At 43.3% G+C, this 16,188-nt stretch overlaps 1 protein-coding gene across 3 annotated transcripts in view; it reads right to left on the bottom strand.

Moving 5' to 3' along the window:
- LOC134344226 (F-actin-monooxygenase mical1-like) overlaps positions 1-10,621 on the bottom strand; it is a 129,572-nt gene extending 118,951 nt beyond the window's left edge. For 2 of the 3 annotated variants that reach the window (XM_063043673.1, XM_063043671.1), the window contains exon 1: positions 10,528-10,621. The gene's annotated coding sequence lies outside the window, so the exon portion shown is untranslated. The remainder of the gene's footprint in view (positions 1-10,527) is intronic. The other variant, XM_063043672.1, reaches the window with a different exon arrangement.
- Positions 10,622-16,188: the final 5,567 nt, after the last annotated feature.

Raw genomic sequence — 16,188 nt, forward strand, 5'->3', positions numbered from 1 at the left:
ATTCACAAAAGGCCAGCCAATAAATTGATCAAGTAAATGGGAAACCCAAGAGAAATAGGAATCTCTAGGAAGAGGTACAGTCGACGTTTCAGGCTGAGACCCTTCGAAGGGTCTCGGCCTGAAACGTCGACTGTACTTCTTCCTAGAGATGCTGCCTGGCCTGCTGCGTTCACCAGCAACTTTGATGTGTGTTGCTTGAATTTCCAGCATCTGCAGAATTCCTCTTGTTTGCGTTTAGAAATAGGAATGTTGTATTCTATTGCCGGAAAATTGAATGCAAAAGTAGAAAATTTATTGGACTCTCATTAAAACACATTAGATCTGGTGGGGTCTTGAAAGGTCGAATGTAGAGATGTTTGCTTTTGTGGTAGGTGAGCTTGAAATGAACCGCCTAAGATAGAGACACATGCGACTATTGTGACTCATGCTAACAGGAATATGTTAAGCTGCGTGTGGGTTGGTTTAGAGAGAAGTGTGCTCCAGATCTTCAGTCAACTAGAAGGCAGATAAAAATCTGTGTGTAAGTAGTGCACATTTAGTGCGTCAGGGCTTCCAAACGCACCTTACAGCCATTGAAACACTTTTGATAATGAAGAGCAGAAGAGCACACATAACGATAATATCAGAATCAGGTTTAAAATCAGTGCCATATGCAGTGAAATTTGCTAGCTTTGCAACAGCAGTATGATGCAATATATGATAATATAGGGAAAAAACTACGACTTGTAGTAAGTACGTGTATATCAAATGGTTAAATTAAATAAGTAGCATAAAAAAGTGAAGTAGTCTACATGAGTTCAATGTTCATTCAGAAATTGGATGGCAGAGGGAAAAAGCTGTTCCTAAGTCGCTGAGTGTGTGCCTTCAGGCTTTTGTACCTCCTCCCCAATGGTAGCAATGAGAACAAGGGATGACCTAGGTGGTGGCGGTCTTTAACAATGGACACTACCTTTTTGAAGAACCATTCCTTGAAGATGTCTTGGATACTCTGGAGGCTAGTGCCCATGATGGAGCTGACTAATTTTGAAATTTTGCAGCTTACTTCAATCTCGTGCAGTAGCCGTACCCCCCACCACCACGGTACATCTGTACATCTGTAGAAATGTTCAAGTGTTTTAGGCAATATTCCATATCTCCTCAAACTCCTAATGAAATATAGCCACTGTCTTAGGTCTTGCCTTCTTCGTAACTGCATTAATATGTTGCATCCAGGTTAGGTCCTCAGAGATATTGATACCTAGGAACTTGAAATTGTTCACTCTCTCCAATTCTGATCCCTCTATGAGGATTAGTATGTGTTCCTTCATCTAACCCTTCCTGAAGTCCACAATCAGCTCTTTCGTCTTAATGACATTGAGTGCCAGATTGTTGCAGTGACACCACTCAACTAGCTGGTCTATCTCACTCCTGTACGCCTTCTCGTCACCACCTGAGATTCTACCAACAGTGGTTGTATCATCAGCAAATTTATAGATAGTATTTGAGCTGTGCCTAGCCACACAGTCATGGGTGTAGAGAGAGTACAGCAGTGGGCTAAGCACACACCCCTGAGGTGCACCAGTGTTGATCGTCAGTGAGGAGGAGATATTGTCACCAATCCACACAGATTGTGGTCTGCTGGTTAGGAAGTCAAGAATCCAGTTGCAGAGGCAGGGACAGAGGCCCAGGTCTGTAACTTTTTGATCAGGACTGTAGGAATGATGGTGTTAAATGCTGAACTATAGTCAATAAACAGCATTCTGACATAGGAATTTATATTGCCCAGGTGATGCAAGGCCACATGGAGAGCCAATGAGATAGTGCCCGCTGTAGACCTATTGTTATGATAGGCAAATTGCAATGGTCCAGGTCCTTACTGAGAAAGGTGTTAATTTTAGAAATGCCCAGCCTCTCAAAGCATTTCATCACTGTAGATGTGAGAGCTAAAGGACAATATTCACGAAGGCAGCTCACATGGTTTTTCTTGGGCACTGGTATAATTAGGAACTTTGAACCGTAGCAGTGAGAAATTGAAAATGTCTTTGAACACTCCCACCAGTTGTTTGGTATAAGTTTTCCAGGTACTCCATCCCTGCCTGCCGCCTTGTAAGGGTTCACCCTGCTGAAAAAGTCTGATATCAGCCTCCGAGACAGGTATCACAGGGTCACCAGGTGCTACAGGGATCCTCATAGATGTAGTTTAATTCTCCCTGGCAAAGTGAGCATTTAAGGTGTTGAGCTCATCTGACAGTGAAGCATCACTGCCATTCTCAATGTTGGGTTTCACTTTGTAGGAAGTAATATCCTGCAAACCTTGCCAGAGTTGACGTGGATTAAATGTCGTCTCCAACCTCGCTCGGAAATGTTTCTTCACTCTTAAAGCAGCCCACCACAGGTCATAATTGTTTTTCTTGTACAGACCTAGGTTGCCACATAATATAGAGAAGGCTCCACAGAATTTGTTTGCAGCAACCTCTGATAAACAGAAATATGACATTAGCTGAGGGATAAAAACTGGCCACAAAAACAGGAAGAACTCTTATCTTTTTCTTTGAAAAAGAAACACCGAAACATCTATTACAAACTCCTAACAGAGCTGAGATAACCTCAGTTTAATAGCTCAACTGGAAGACAAATTCAATTGACCAACACTGCCTCTGAAGTGTCACCAAACTCCCTGCTCATTCCCAGATACTTGGATTGAATCCATAATATTGGACCTTAAGGAAATACTGTTTCATCCCAAGCATCAGCTAACAGGTAAGGATCATGGTGCTGGGACAAAACACTTTTCATTGCAAGTATTATTCCTTTAATGGCTGTGCAGGCTAATGATTTCTATGTAGTGTGTTCATGAGCCTTTCAGTCATAATGGAGAGCTCAGTTTGTGGCACAACTTGTGGCAAGAGTACAGCTCTGAAGCAACAAGCTTTATCAGCCTTTTTGTGTTCAGTTATCTTCTTGGACAGGATCTACATACATAAACATGCAAACTTCTGCTGAAAATCCAAAACAACACACACAAAATGCTGGATGAAATCAGCATGCCAGGCAGCAACTCTGGAAATGAATAAACAATCAACGTTTCAGGCCCAGACCCTTCTTCTGGACTGGAAAGGAAGAGGGAAGATGAGAGAATAAAAAGGTGGTTGGAGGTGAAGGAATATAGCTGGAAGGTGATAGATGAAGCCTGGTAAGTAGGAAAGGTGAAGGGCTGGAGAGAAATGAATCTGTTAGGAGAGGAGAGCAGTCCATCGGAGAAAGGGAAAGTGGAGGGGACCCAGGGTTTGGGGGGGGGGGCAGGTGAGAACAGGTAAGAGACCAGAGTGAGGAACAGAAGAAGAGGGGAGGGGAAGGGGAAAATATTTTACCAGAAGGAGAGATTGATATTCATGTCATCAGGGTAGAGGATACCCAGACACAATAAAAGATGTTGTGCCTCCACCCTGAGGGTGGCCTCATCGTGGCACAAGAGGAGGCCACAGACCAGCATGCCAGAACAGGAATGGGAATCAGAATTAAAATGTTTGTCCACCGGGGAAGTTCTGCTTTTGGCAGATGGAACAGAAGTGATTGATGAAGCAGTCCCCCAGTTTACGACAGGTCTGTATGTAGCTGCCGCACAGCTGTCATTGTCGAAGCATAACAGTGTCAGAGGTCTCACAGTCAGGTGTCCGTGTTAAAAGTAATAATTCTGATTAGGTGATCACTAGACAAAGCACTACTGGCCTAAGATGGGTGAATGGAGTTCACAGATATATGAGCATCGAAACAAATATCCCACTCCTGTTCTAATGAATCTTGAAATGCCATGTCTGACTGGAGACTCTGTCAAAATTCTAGAATGAGCATCTTTAATAAGAGAAAGAGTCAAACCGTTACACCTTGATTTTCCATGGCATTGTTATCATCAGCTCTCACACCTTAAATACCTTGGAGAGGGTCACTATCAAGGAGAAACTTAAATTAAACCACTCAAATAAACAGCGCCGAAGGCACCACATCTAACAGTGAGTGACTCACTTTCTTGCTGCCTCCCCAACTCAAAACTTTTCCAACATCTACAGGGCAAGTCCGGAGTGAGATCAAAGTAAAGAATGCTGGAAAAACACCGCAAGGCAGAGCTATCTGCGGGAAGAGAATACATCAACATTTTGGGTCTGAGACTCTTCTCAGATCTTGCGTTTTCTGTTTTTCATTTCAGGTTTCCAGCAACTACGTTTTGCTCACAAGTGAGATATGTAGGTTACTCCCAAATTTCCTGGCAGGACAACATTGAATAAAATCTGTAACACGGCAGCCACTCTCTTCGGCCACCAAAATGTTCACTCCCTCTATCAACCGTGCCGTGCCGTTCACCGTGGCTGAGTTTGCCTTGTACTGCCTAGCTCACCAAGACTTCTTCAACAGCAACTCTAAAGCCTACGACTTCCACCATCCCAAGGACAGAAGCATCTGGTACTACGTCTATCAGGCACCTCATGTAACACACAATTCTGATTTATAAACACTGGCAACTCCTCGTCATTATGTTCAAAATCCTAGAATTCCCTCTCCAAAAGTTCTGTGGGAACACACCCAACACCTGGGCAGTTCAAGAAGGTGACTCACTGCATCTTCCAAAGGCACCATGAAATGAATAGCCTGTGGCACCCTTCTGAACAATAATGACATCTCATGAAAGATTTGTTCAAGATGAGCCCGAGTGACTACTGTGCTCAAAGCAGGTTATTCCCACTGCAGATGAATCAGCCCAGCCAGGGCTTCACAGACACCTCCAAGTCCATAAGTGGGTTATACCACCCAGCTCAGAATAATAGATTCAAAATAAATTTATTACCAAAGTACCTATATGTTATCATATACTACCTTAAAATTCATCTTCTTGCAGGCATTTACATGAAAAAAAATAAGACAGTCATGCAGAATTGGTCAATATCCCATCCCCTCTATCTGACTCTTCTCCAGGAATCTTTTCAGATTTCTTACATCTTCCCCTCCCTTGTTTCTTCCTGTCCTTAGCAAGATTGTGTGATGTGGATCGCCCTGATGACTCTGAGATATAATTAGCCAACTAAGATTCACTAGTTAGCTTTACACAAAAGGGTGTGTAGCTCCCTGTGACAAACCTAGTACAGGTTCTCAAACTTTGGTTAATCTAACAATGATTGCTGTAATATAGTGACTAATATTCCCCGTTAATGAAGATTAGCAGTATGAAGTTCAAAGTTAATTTATTATTAAAGTACAAATGTCACCATATATAATCCTGAGATTGCAGGCATACTCAATAAATCTATAATAGAATAACAACCATAATAGAATAACTGAAAGACCATAACAATTTAGGCGTTCAACCAGTGTGCAAATGATAACAAACCATGCAAGTACAAAAAGAAAGAACAATAATAATAAATAAATAAACAATAAACATTGAGAACATGAGATGAAGAGTTCTTGAAAGTGAGTCCATTGGCTGTGGGAACATTTCAGTGATGGGGCAAGTGAAGATGAGTGAAATTATCCCCTCTAGTTCAAGAGCCTGATGGTTGAAGGGTAATAACTGTCCCTGAACCTGGTGGTGTGAGTCCTGAGTTCCTGTACATTCTTCCTGATGGCAGCAGTGAGAAGAGAACATGGCCTGGGTGGTGGGGGTCCCTGATGATGGATGCTGCTTTCCTGCGACAACACTTCATGTAGATGTGCCCAATGATTAGGAGGGCTTTATCTGTGATGGACTAGGCTTAATTCACTGTTTTTTGTGGGATTTTCCATTCAAGGATATTGGTGTTTCCATACCAGGCAGTGATGTAGCCAGTCAGTTTATTCTCCACCACACATCCATAAAAGTTTGTCAAAGTTTTAGGTGATAAGCCAAACCTTTGAGACCTCCTAAGGAAGTGGAGGCACTGCTGTGCTACTACAGGTGTCACTACAGATTCATGGAGTATAAAGCAGGAAAGATTTCCCTTTGGCCAAAGTCATCGAAACAAACCAAGACACCCATCTATGCTAATCACATTTGCCTGCATTTGGCCAACAGCCTTTGCATTTTAATTGTTATAATTATATCTGCCTCAACCCCCTCCTCTGGCAGCTTGTTCCATACAGCCTCCACTCTCTGTAATGAAAACCTGCCCCTCGGGTTCCATTTTCCTCTCGCCTTAAACCTATCCCCTTTAGTTTAAGCCGCCTCTGCCCTGGGTGGTGGGGTGGAGATGTCACCTGTCTTGTAAAGATACTGTCCAGAAGGAGGCAATGGCAAACTACTTCTGCAGAAAAATTTGCCAAGAACAATCACAGTCATGGAAAGCCCATGATCACCCACAGCAATATGACACAGCACATAACGAATGATTCTTGGGATAAAAAGACTGCTACATCTACCCTATTTATGCACATCAAAATGTTTTAAACCTTTATGAGGTCACTACTTAACATCTTTCACTCAGGGGAAAACAGTCCCAGTCTGTCCAATTGCTCCTATAGCTCAAGTTCTCCAGTTCAGACACATTCCTCTGAATCTTTTCTGCACCCTCTCTTGCTTGTTCACATTCTTCCTACAACATGGCAGTGAGAAGTGCCCACAAAACACCAAGTGCGGCCCAACCAATGAGAACAAAATAACAATATGTAAAAACAGAGAAAAAGCACAAGTCTGGTACCAGGTGCTGAATAAAGTGAACCAAGGAAGGCAGAATGCAGAAAGGAAGGAGCGGCTAAAATACAACACGCAACAGCTGATTAAATAAATCATCATATTCTGAGAATCAAGCAAAGGATTTTGTTGTCTGCACACATCCTCGGAGAAAGATGTGTGCAGAGGCAGTACGAGTGAAATATTTTCCAAATACAGCTACAATTCTAGCAGCAGAAACTGGAAAAGGAAGTGAGCTTGAGCAGAAGCCAAAACACAGAAGAGAACACAGGAACAGACTGTTCGGCCAACCTGATCCCACTTCACCACCATCCTTCTTCATGGGGCTGAATGCTATTAAACAAGATTTTCTTTTATTCCAATCAAATTTGTAGGTTGCAGGAACACACATGGTCCCAAGTTGTATCTGCCTCTTTATACAGAACAATCCTTGTTCCAGTATTACTTCACTCCCTCTCTTACACTATTGGTTTTTCATGCTTTTGTTCAAAGCTTGAAAGTTTCATCTTTGCTGTCATTTTCATCCAGTCCGTCTCTGACGGTCCTCTTCATTTCCTCCACTTCTCAGTCTATATCTCAGTAGATAGTTTAGTGTCCAAAAACCTTATAAGCCCACAGAACGCTAAAGATAACTAAACTTTTTAATGAGAAACAACAGGATCAGATGAAAGATCATCAAACTGCAACATCTCTCTCCACCAATGACACCTTATCTGCTAAATATGTCCGAATTCCATTTTATTTCAGTTTTCACAAAACTGCTTAAAACTGATTATTTGTAATTCACTGTTTCAGTATCATATTTTTAAAGTTTACTTCCACTTTTAGCATTCATCTTGTTTCTGCACCTCTTATTGGTGGATCATGCCTTCATTACCCTCCGTCAGCCGGCAAACACAGCCACATGTTATTTAGATTTGCATGGTATTCCCCCCTACCCCCTTGGACATTCCTTGTGTTCTCTTCCCTCTCACCCATTCTCTGCAATCTAAAGCACATTTGACTCTAACTTTTCCTGGAGGTTATTAACACTTGTTTCTCCCTCGGCAAATGCTGCCTTCCCCGCTGAGTACTTCCAGCACTGTTTTCTTATCACAGTATTATGCATGCATTTCTTCATCACACAAATTTAAAAAGAAAGAAAAAATGCAAACATAGCACAGTTCAAACAGCTGCTTGATGAATTGACTGCAAGCCTGTCGTCAACTGTCTGAACAGCAGGGCTAGTTTCCTCTAGGCCAAGGCATCGTTTTATGTTAAAGTCCATCCATGATGTGCATTCTGGTTAGAAGCGTGGCTTTCACAGTTCTGAAGTCTGCAACACTCCTGTGCCTGTGGCTCTGCTTTTTTTTCAGTAATGTGCAATCAGGCTTTGCAGGTGTTAGGTGTGGAAGGTCAGAACAATCGTTTTTTTCAAAAAGCAATAGCATTTTTAAAACAACCACTGCTTGCATCACTGAAGTGCTCCTTAACACGATGAACATTTTTGTTGCTTTCTTGCAATGCTTGCTGCACTTGTTTTATAAGTTCTGCAAAAAAGAGCAGACAGGGATTGTTCACCAGCTGTCATTATACATCTGCTCTCTAACACTGACAGATTCCAGGGTGTCGATTCCAGCCCAGCACCAGAGACTTAGGCACAATAACCAATACAGTGTGGTACTGAGGAGCATTATGTTGTTGAATATCATGGCCTCACTAATGGACTTACTTTCAAAGACTCTTCATCTCACATTTCAATATTTATCGTTCATTTTTTTTTCTCTTTCATAAGAACATAAGAAACAGGAGCAGAATTAGGCCGATCAGTCCATTGAGTCTGCTCTGCCATTTCATCATGGCTGATTCATTTTCCTCTCAACCCCATGTTCCTGCCTTCTCCCTGTAACCTCCAACTTCCACCTTAAATGCACCCAGTGACCTGGTCTCCTCTAGCTGAAGAAATTCCTCGTCATCTCTGTTCTAAATGGACATTCCTCTACTTTGAGGCTGTGCCCTCTGGTCCTAGACTCCCCCACCAAAGGAAACATCCTCTTCACATCCACTCTATCTAGGCCTTTCAACATTCAATAGGTTTAAATGAGATTCCCCCTCATTCTTCTAAAGTCTAGAGCCTTCAAACACTGCTCATATGATAATCCTTTCATTCCTGAAATCTTTCTCGTGAACCTCCTCTGAACCCTTCCTAATGTCAGCACATCCTTTCTTAAATAAGGGACCCATAATTGTTCACAATACTCTAAGTGAGATCTCACCACTGCCTTATACTGAGTCAATATTACATCCTTGCTTTTGTATTCTAGCCCTCTTGAAATGAATGCTAACGTTGCATTCACATTCCCCACCACCGATTTAAACTGCAAATTAACCTTTTGGAAATCTTGCACAAGGACTCCCAAATCCCTTTGCACCTCAGATTTTTGAATTTTCACCCCATTTAGAAAATGGTCTGTGCTTTTATTCCTTCTATCAAAGTGCATGACCACACACTTCCCGACACTGTATTCCATCTGCTACCTCTTTGCTCATTCTCCTAATCTGTCCAAGTCCTTCTGCAGTATCTCTGCTTCCTCAACACTACCTGCCCTCCACCTATCTTCATATCACCCACAAACCTGACCACAAAGCCATCAATTCCATTATCACATTGACATATCACATAAAAAGAAATGGTCCCCACACAGACCCCACTAGCCACTGGCAGCCAAACTGAACAGGATCCCTTTATTTGCATTCTTTGCCTCCTGCCAATTAGCAAATGCTCTATCCATGCCAGTATCTTCCCTGTAATACCATCATGTGGCACCTTGTCAAAGGATTTCTGAAAATCCAAGTACACAACATCCACTGGTTCTCCTTTGTCTATCCTGCCTCTTATTTCTTCAAAGAATTCTAACAGATATGTCATGCAAGATTTTCCCTTTAGGAAACCATGCTGACTTTGGCCTATTTTGCCACGTACCTCCAAGTACCCTGAAAACACATGCTTACCAATCAACTCCAAAATCTTCCCAACCATTTAAGTCAGACTGACTGGCCTATAAAGCACTTTCTTCTGCCTGCCTCCCTTCTTGAAAAGTGGAGTGACATTTGCAATTTTCCTGCCCTCTGGAACCATGCTGAAATCTAATGATTCATGAAAGATTATTAAATAGTTTGGTATTTGTACAGCTTGTTGTTCTTTGCATATTGGTTGGTTGTCCATCCTGTTGGGTGCAGACTTTCAATGGGTTTTTCGTGCATTTACTGTGTATGCCTACACGAAAACGAATATCAAGGTTGTATATGCTGACTTACAGGTATTTTGATAATAAATTTACTTTGAACTGCAACCAAAGCCACATTCATCTTGTAGAGAGGAAATTTAAAAATTGCTACAACATTATTTTAAGTAAAAGATGGACGTTTTTACCCTGGTCTTGACCAATATTCACACTTAACTAAAAACCACTAAAGGGAGATTATGTGGTGAAAATGACAGTGCTAATAATTGTAAATTGCTGTGCAGACTGGCTGCTGCAATTTCTGTATTACAACAGTGACTATACTTCAAAGGTGCTTTACAGATGTAGAACATTTTATGGTCCTGAAGTAATTCAAAGGCCCTAAACAGCCAGATCATTTTTCAAAAGCATAAATCTACCTTCTCACCTTTGTGCTCACCACGTGCTGGAAAACACTGTATTAGTACATCAGCCCAGGGCTCTTGGAATATAGGGTTAAGTGAATTCTGTCTACACTGGAGTGAACATGCTGCAGCGTAATTAAGTGGGGAGGGAAACACTCCGTACATGAAAGAAAACTTACATTTCAGAGAAAACCCACGCAGTCAGTAGCATAAAGTTAAAAACGCCTGCTAGATACAGAGAAGGGGAGTACATCAGACTTACCGTCTTTCTGTCTGTCAGCTGCCAGACTTCAGCGATCCCTGACTGCAGATGCTGCCGTCAGTAGATTATTGTTTGCTGTTATACCCAGCATGGGCGGGATCCAATTCAGAGTGACACAATCAGGAAGTGAATGAGGGAACAGTACTACTTCTCTGAAAGGATAGATTGTAAGAAACACTCACAAATGAGTGTGAGCCACATTACAGACCTCCCGTCTCACCGAACGATTCTAAAGGAGGCTTTCTGTCAATGAACTGATCACCTAATCAAGAGAACCCGCATTTCTGTATAATTAACAAATTATACTTATAAACCTAGAATCATGGCTTTCAGCAGCTGTTATATTTCATTCGGAGTTTGAGGAAATTTGCTCTGTTTTGTGGAGTGCATTCTGGTTGGCTGCATCACCATCTGGTATGGGGGGGGGGAGGGTCGGGTTACTGCGCAAAAGAAAGTTGTGAACTCAGTCAGTTCCATTAGGGGCATGAGCCTCCCCAGCATCCTAAACACCTTCAAGAAGCCATGTTTCAAAAAGGAGGCTTTCATCATTAAGGATCCCCATCACCCAGAACATGCTCTCTTCTCATTGCTTCCGTCAGGAAGGAGGTACAGGAGCCTGAAAGCACACAGTCAACGATCCTAATTTAACATTTATATATTTATTTATAGTTTTAAAAGGTTATGTATTGCATTTTTCTACTGCTACGAAACAACAAATTCCATGACATATGCCGGTGATATTAAAGCTGATTCTGATTCTGTAATGAAAGAGGGAACAGTGGAGATTTTCACTGACTACAGCAGCTATTTTCCACATCCAGCTGAGTTACAACTGCATGTCATTGTAACATGTAGGCAAGCTGCTCTGAGTCACTCTGCAGTAGGAAGGGGAAATGTGCTGTGCTCTCCCTTGTCAAACCCAGGTGGGAGGCAAATTTGGAATAGCCAAGGTCACACTTAAAGGCAAAGTATAGGGTTAACCACAGTATTCTTAGCAGTGAGGAGGAACGGAGGGATCTTGGAGTCCATGCCCTAGATCCCTCAAAGTTGCCACACAAGTTGATATGGTAGTTACGAAAGTATATTATGCGTTGGTTTTCACTAGTCAGAGGATTGAGTTCAAGAGGCGTGAGGTATTGTTGCAAAGCTGGTTAGGCCATATTTCGATTATTGTGTTCAGTTCTGCTCACTTTATTAGATTAAATTATGAGAGCACTCAGTCCTCTTTTTATTGTCATTTAGAAATGCATACATGCATTAACAAATGATACAATGTTTCTCCGGAGTGATATCACAGAAAACAGGACAAACCAAAGACTAACACTGACAGAACCACATAATTATAAAATATAGTTACAGCAGCACAAAGCAATACCATAATTTGATGAAGAACAAACCATGGGCACGTAAATAAAGTCTCAAAAGTCCCCGAGTCCCCGATAGCGGGCGGCAAAAGGGAGAAACTCCCTGCCATAAACCCCCAGGCACCGTCAACTTGCCGATGCCTTGGAAGCAGCCGACACTGAGTCCGTCCGTCTGAAAACTTCGAGCTTCCGACCAGCCTCCCAAGCGCCATCCTCTGCCGAGCACCTTTGACCTCGCCCCGGCCACTAAAACATGCAAAGCCGAGGATTTCGGGGCCTTCAGCTCCGGAGATTCCGGTTACCACACAGTAACAGCGGCAGCGAAGCGGGCATTTCAGAAGTTTTCCAGATGTTCCTCCATGCTCTCACGTCTTTTTCCATCAAAGCAGAATTGTTCACAGTACCCTGCTTGATAGATAACAGACATCATCACCGAAGTGGCCGCGTGCACTGCCGTCGCACTGCCATCTTCTCCTCCCTCCTAATTCTGTTATTATAGGAAAGATGTGGAAATTTTAGAGAAGGTGCAGAGGAGATTTACCAGGACACTGTCTGAATTAGAGAGGATATTTTATGAGGATAGGCTGAGTGAACTACGGATTTTCTTTTTGGAGTGAAGGAGGATGAGAGATGAAAAGATGTATAAGATGACAAGAGGCATAGATGGAGTAGACAGCCAGCACCGTTTTCCCTGGGCAGAAATGGCTAATGAAGAGGGCATAAATAAAGTTGAATGGAGGAAATTATAGGGAGGATGCCAGAGGTAGTTTTTTCTTTTCAGAGAGTAGTGGGTGTGTGGAATGCACTGCCAGAGGTAGTGGTAGAGACAGGCATTTTTGGGACAGTTAAGAGACTCTTAGATAGGCACATAGATGAAAGCATGGAGGACTATGTGGGATGGAAGAAAGGGTTAGATTGATCGTTGGGGAGGTTAAAAGGTTGACACAACTTCATGGGCCAAAGGCCTGTACTGTTCTGTTCTGTATTCTAGGTTCTGTGTTCAGTGAAACAGAAGTTGGGAATCTGGGAGCATGGTGGACAAGAAGCAGTCAGCAGGTGCAAGGTGCTCTCAGTGTTGTTGTATGTGGTACAGGTGTGGTCAATATACAGCTCCTGAACCATGGCAGTCACCATCTTCTGTTCACCGGAAATTAAAAATGGATTGCATCCATCAAATTGTAATGCATGCATGGTCTCCAAAGAAAGAAAGTATATGGCTCATCATATTCTGCCTAAGTTGTCTATAACCTGATGGCATGAACAGAACATTCTCCACTTTCAGGTTACCTGCTTTCCCTCACGCCTTAACTCGCTCTTTCTGATCTATTCAGTTTCTCCTACACCTCCCCCCCCCCCGGCCTCATCACTCAGTTTCTTTACCCACCTCCACCTATTCCATTTACCAATCACCCATGCACTCTTCGCACAGGGACCCCTCTCCTTACTGTTCTCCCCAGTTCACTTATATGTGCCACCTTCTGTTCCTATCATATTCCATTACTTGCAGCCCTTTGTTGCCTCCACCTATCTTTCAGCCTGTCAGTGGTTCTGCTCTTCCCTCCTCTATCTGCCTGTCTATCGCTTGCCAGCTCTTGCTCCAATCATCCCCTCACTTTTTTATGCCAGCCATCTCCTTTCCACCTTTCAGTCCAAATGAAGGACCCTGACCTGAAACATCAACAGTCCCTTTCCCTTTGTAGATGCTGTCAGACCCACTGAGTTCCTCCAGCATCTTGATTTATTTTTGCTCCAGAATCTAACATCTGTAGTCTTCTGTATCCCTATAGCCCTCACCCTGATGTGTGACTGCATCACGCCTCATGCAAAGTATAGGAGAAAAACACAAAAATATCACAGGGTGCCAAGGTTTTGTCTGTAATTTGAAGAAAGGGTCTGGCTTTATTGTTAAAGTCCTATTCCTCTAGACCTTATCACACCACCTGTCCTCTGTAGAAAGGTTCCTGTGGAAAAAGACGATTCCATCAGGTTGTGCTGAGTACAGTTTGTCTAGCTAGCTCATAGGAGAAAGATATAGTGATGATTCCACAAGCAGACCCTCAGAGTCATGTGGCAGAATTCTTTGCCACCAGAAGTCTCAGACAAGCACCAGTTTCACTCCTGAAGCACATTTCCCTTGAGATGGCTGTGGCGCTGACGAGATAATTGTTCACCTTGTGGTCGCCTGTGCATTTTGCCAAAACGTTTGAGCCACAAAACACAGGGCTCTGTGCTCCACTGGTTGTTCCTGGGACATGTACTGAGTCAAGCACCACTTATTACTGCTGCTGGAAACTCACTCACTCGGAAATATACGTTGATATGGTCCTCCAGTGTATATAGATGTCCATTGGTGAATGCTGCAAAGTGGCACATTCTAAGGTGCAGGAATGCGTACTGAGGATTGGTGCAGCCACTGCAAAGGCACTGTGGAGAAGGTTCACAGTCTAGCATGCTGACACTTCTGGACACTAAGGGCCGGTGTTCTGGACAATGCTTCATGGGCACATAGTTTCAGTAGGAACCATGAACAGTATTTATGTTTCGTAAGAGAATATACTAATATAGACCATCTCCCTGCCCTATACTCACCTCTAGAGCATCTGGATAGTAAAGATACCTATGTCAGACTTTTGTTTGTTGACCACAACTCTACCTTAATTCCAAACAATTTGATCTACAAAATTCAAGACCTGGAGTCAACACTTCCCTCTGCTACTGGATCCTCAATACCCTGACCCAGAGGTCGCAATCAGCAGGAACATCTCTGTCACGATTGCTTTCAGCACTGGCCCCCCAGGAGGTTGTGACGTCAGGCCCCTGTGCTGTTCCCTGTACACTCATGACTGCATGGCTAGATCCTCCCTTAACCCATCTCCAAGTTTTCAGCTGATACTGCCATCACAGCCGCATCTCAAATAACGATGAATCAGAGAACAGCAAGGAGATAGAGAGCTTAGTGACATGGTGTCATGACAGCAACCTTCTGCTCAATGTCAACAAAACGAAACTGCTGGTCACTGACTTCAGGAAGGTGGCAGTACACATGATCCTGTCCACATCTAAGGTCAACAGGTTCAAGTTCCTAGGAGTGAACATCGCCAGTAGCCCGTCATGATACAATCATGTAGACGCCATGGTCAAGAAAGCTCTCCAAAGCCTCTGCTTCCTCAGGGGGCTAAAGAAATTTAGCATGTCCTCGTCAACCGTTACCGATTTTTTTTCAATACACTAGAGAAAGTATTCAGTCTCAATACATCATGGCTCAAAATGGACCTGTTTGTGTCCGAAGCATTCAAGTTCAAGTTTAATTATTATTCAGCCATACATGAATATAGCCAAATGGAACTGCATTCCTTCAGGGCCAAGGTACAAAACACATTACCAGCAGTACACAGCACACTGCACATAAGCACTTAGCACAAATAGCACGTATGGTTATGATTTCAGAAAAACATGGTCACAAAGAAAAGAAGTAACATAGGCCAAGTCCCTGAGTGGCATGACCGTAGAACTGATGGCAAGTTGTCCTGGTTCAGCTCATTCTTCTGCCAGACGAACACTAGAGGGCAGAACTGGGTAACCACCGGAGGGCAGCACTGAGCAAGCACTGAGTCCATCCGTCCGAAAACCTCGAGCCTCCGACCAGCCCCTCCGATACAGCCTGCCGAGTGCCTTCGACCTAGTCCCGGCCGCTGAAACAAGCAAAGCTGAGGATTTCGGGGCCTTCTGCTCCAGAGATTCTGGGGTTACCACACAGTAGCAGCGGCAGCGAAGCGGGCATTTCAGAAGTTTTCCAGATGTTCCAACGAACTCTCACGTCCATCTCCATCAAATCAGAATTGTGCACGGTCCCCTACTTGACAGATAACAGATATTCATCAACGGAGAGGCCGTGCGCGCTGCCGTCGCGCCGCCATCTTCTCCTCCTCTAAATGATAGATCATCTAAATGATAGATCGACTGTCCAAAACAGGCTGTAGGGAGAGAATCCATACTTACTCACATTCAGTCTACACCAGGGGGTTCCCAACCTGGTTTCCCCAGACTCCTTGTTTAATGGTATAGGTTCAAGGCAAAAACAAGGCTGGGAAACCCTGGTCTACACAGACATCAGTAGTGCAGCCCAAAGTAATGGGTGGTAAACAAAAAGCTCATGAAATCTGGTGTCAGGCAATGGTGCCCTCTCTTCTTTGTGTGTTGTACTGAGCCTTATACCAAACCTCATGGGTAGGAGCAAAGTGATGAACCCAGACAATGTAAGGATGTAAGTAATGTACATGCACAACATCACTGTCTT

This window comes from Mobula hypostoma, chromosome 3, assembly GCF_963921235.1.
Source record: "Mobula hypostoma chromosome 3, sMobHyp1.1, whole genome shotgun sequence".
NCBI lineage: Eukaryota > Metazoa > Chordata > Chondrichthyes > Myliobatiformes > Myliobatidae > Mobula > Mobula hypostoma.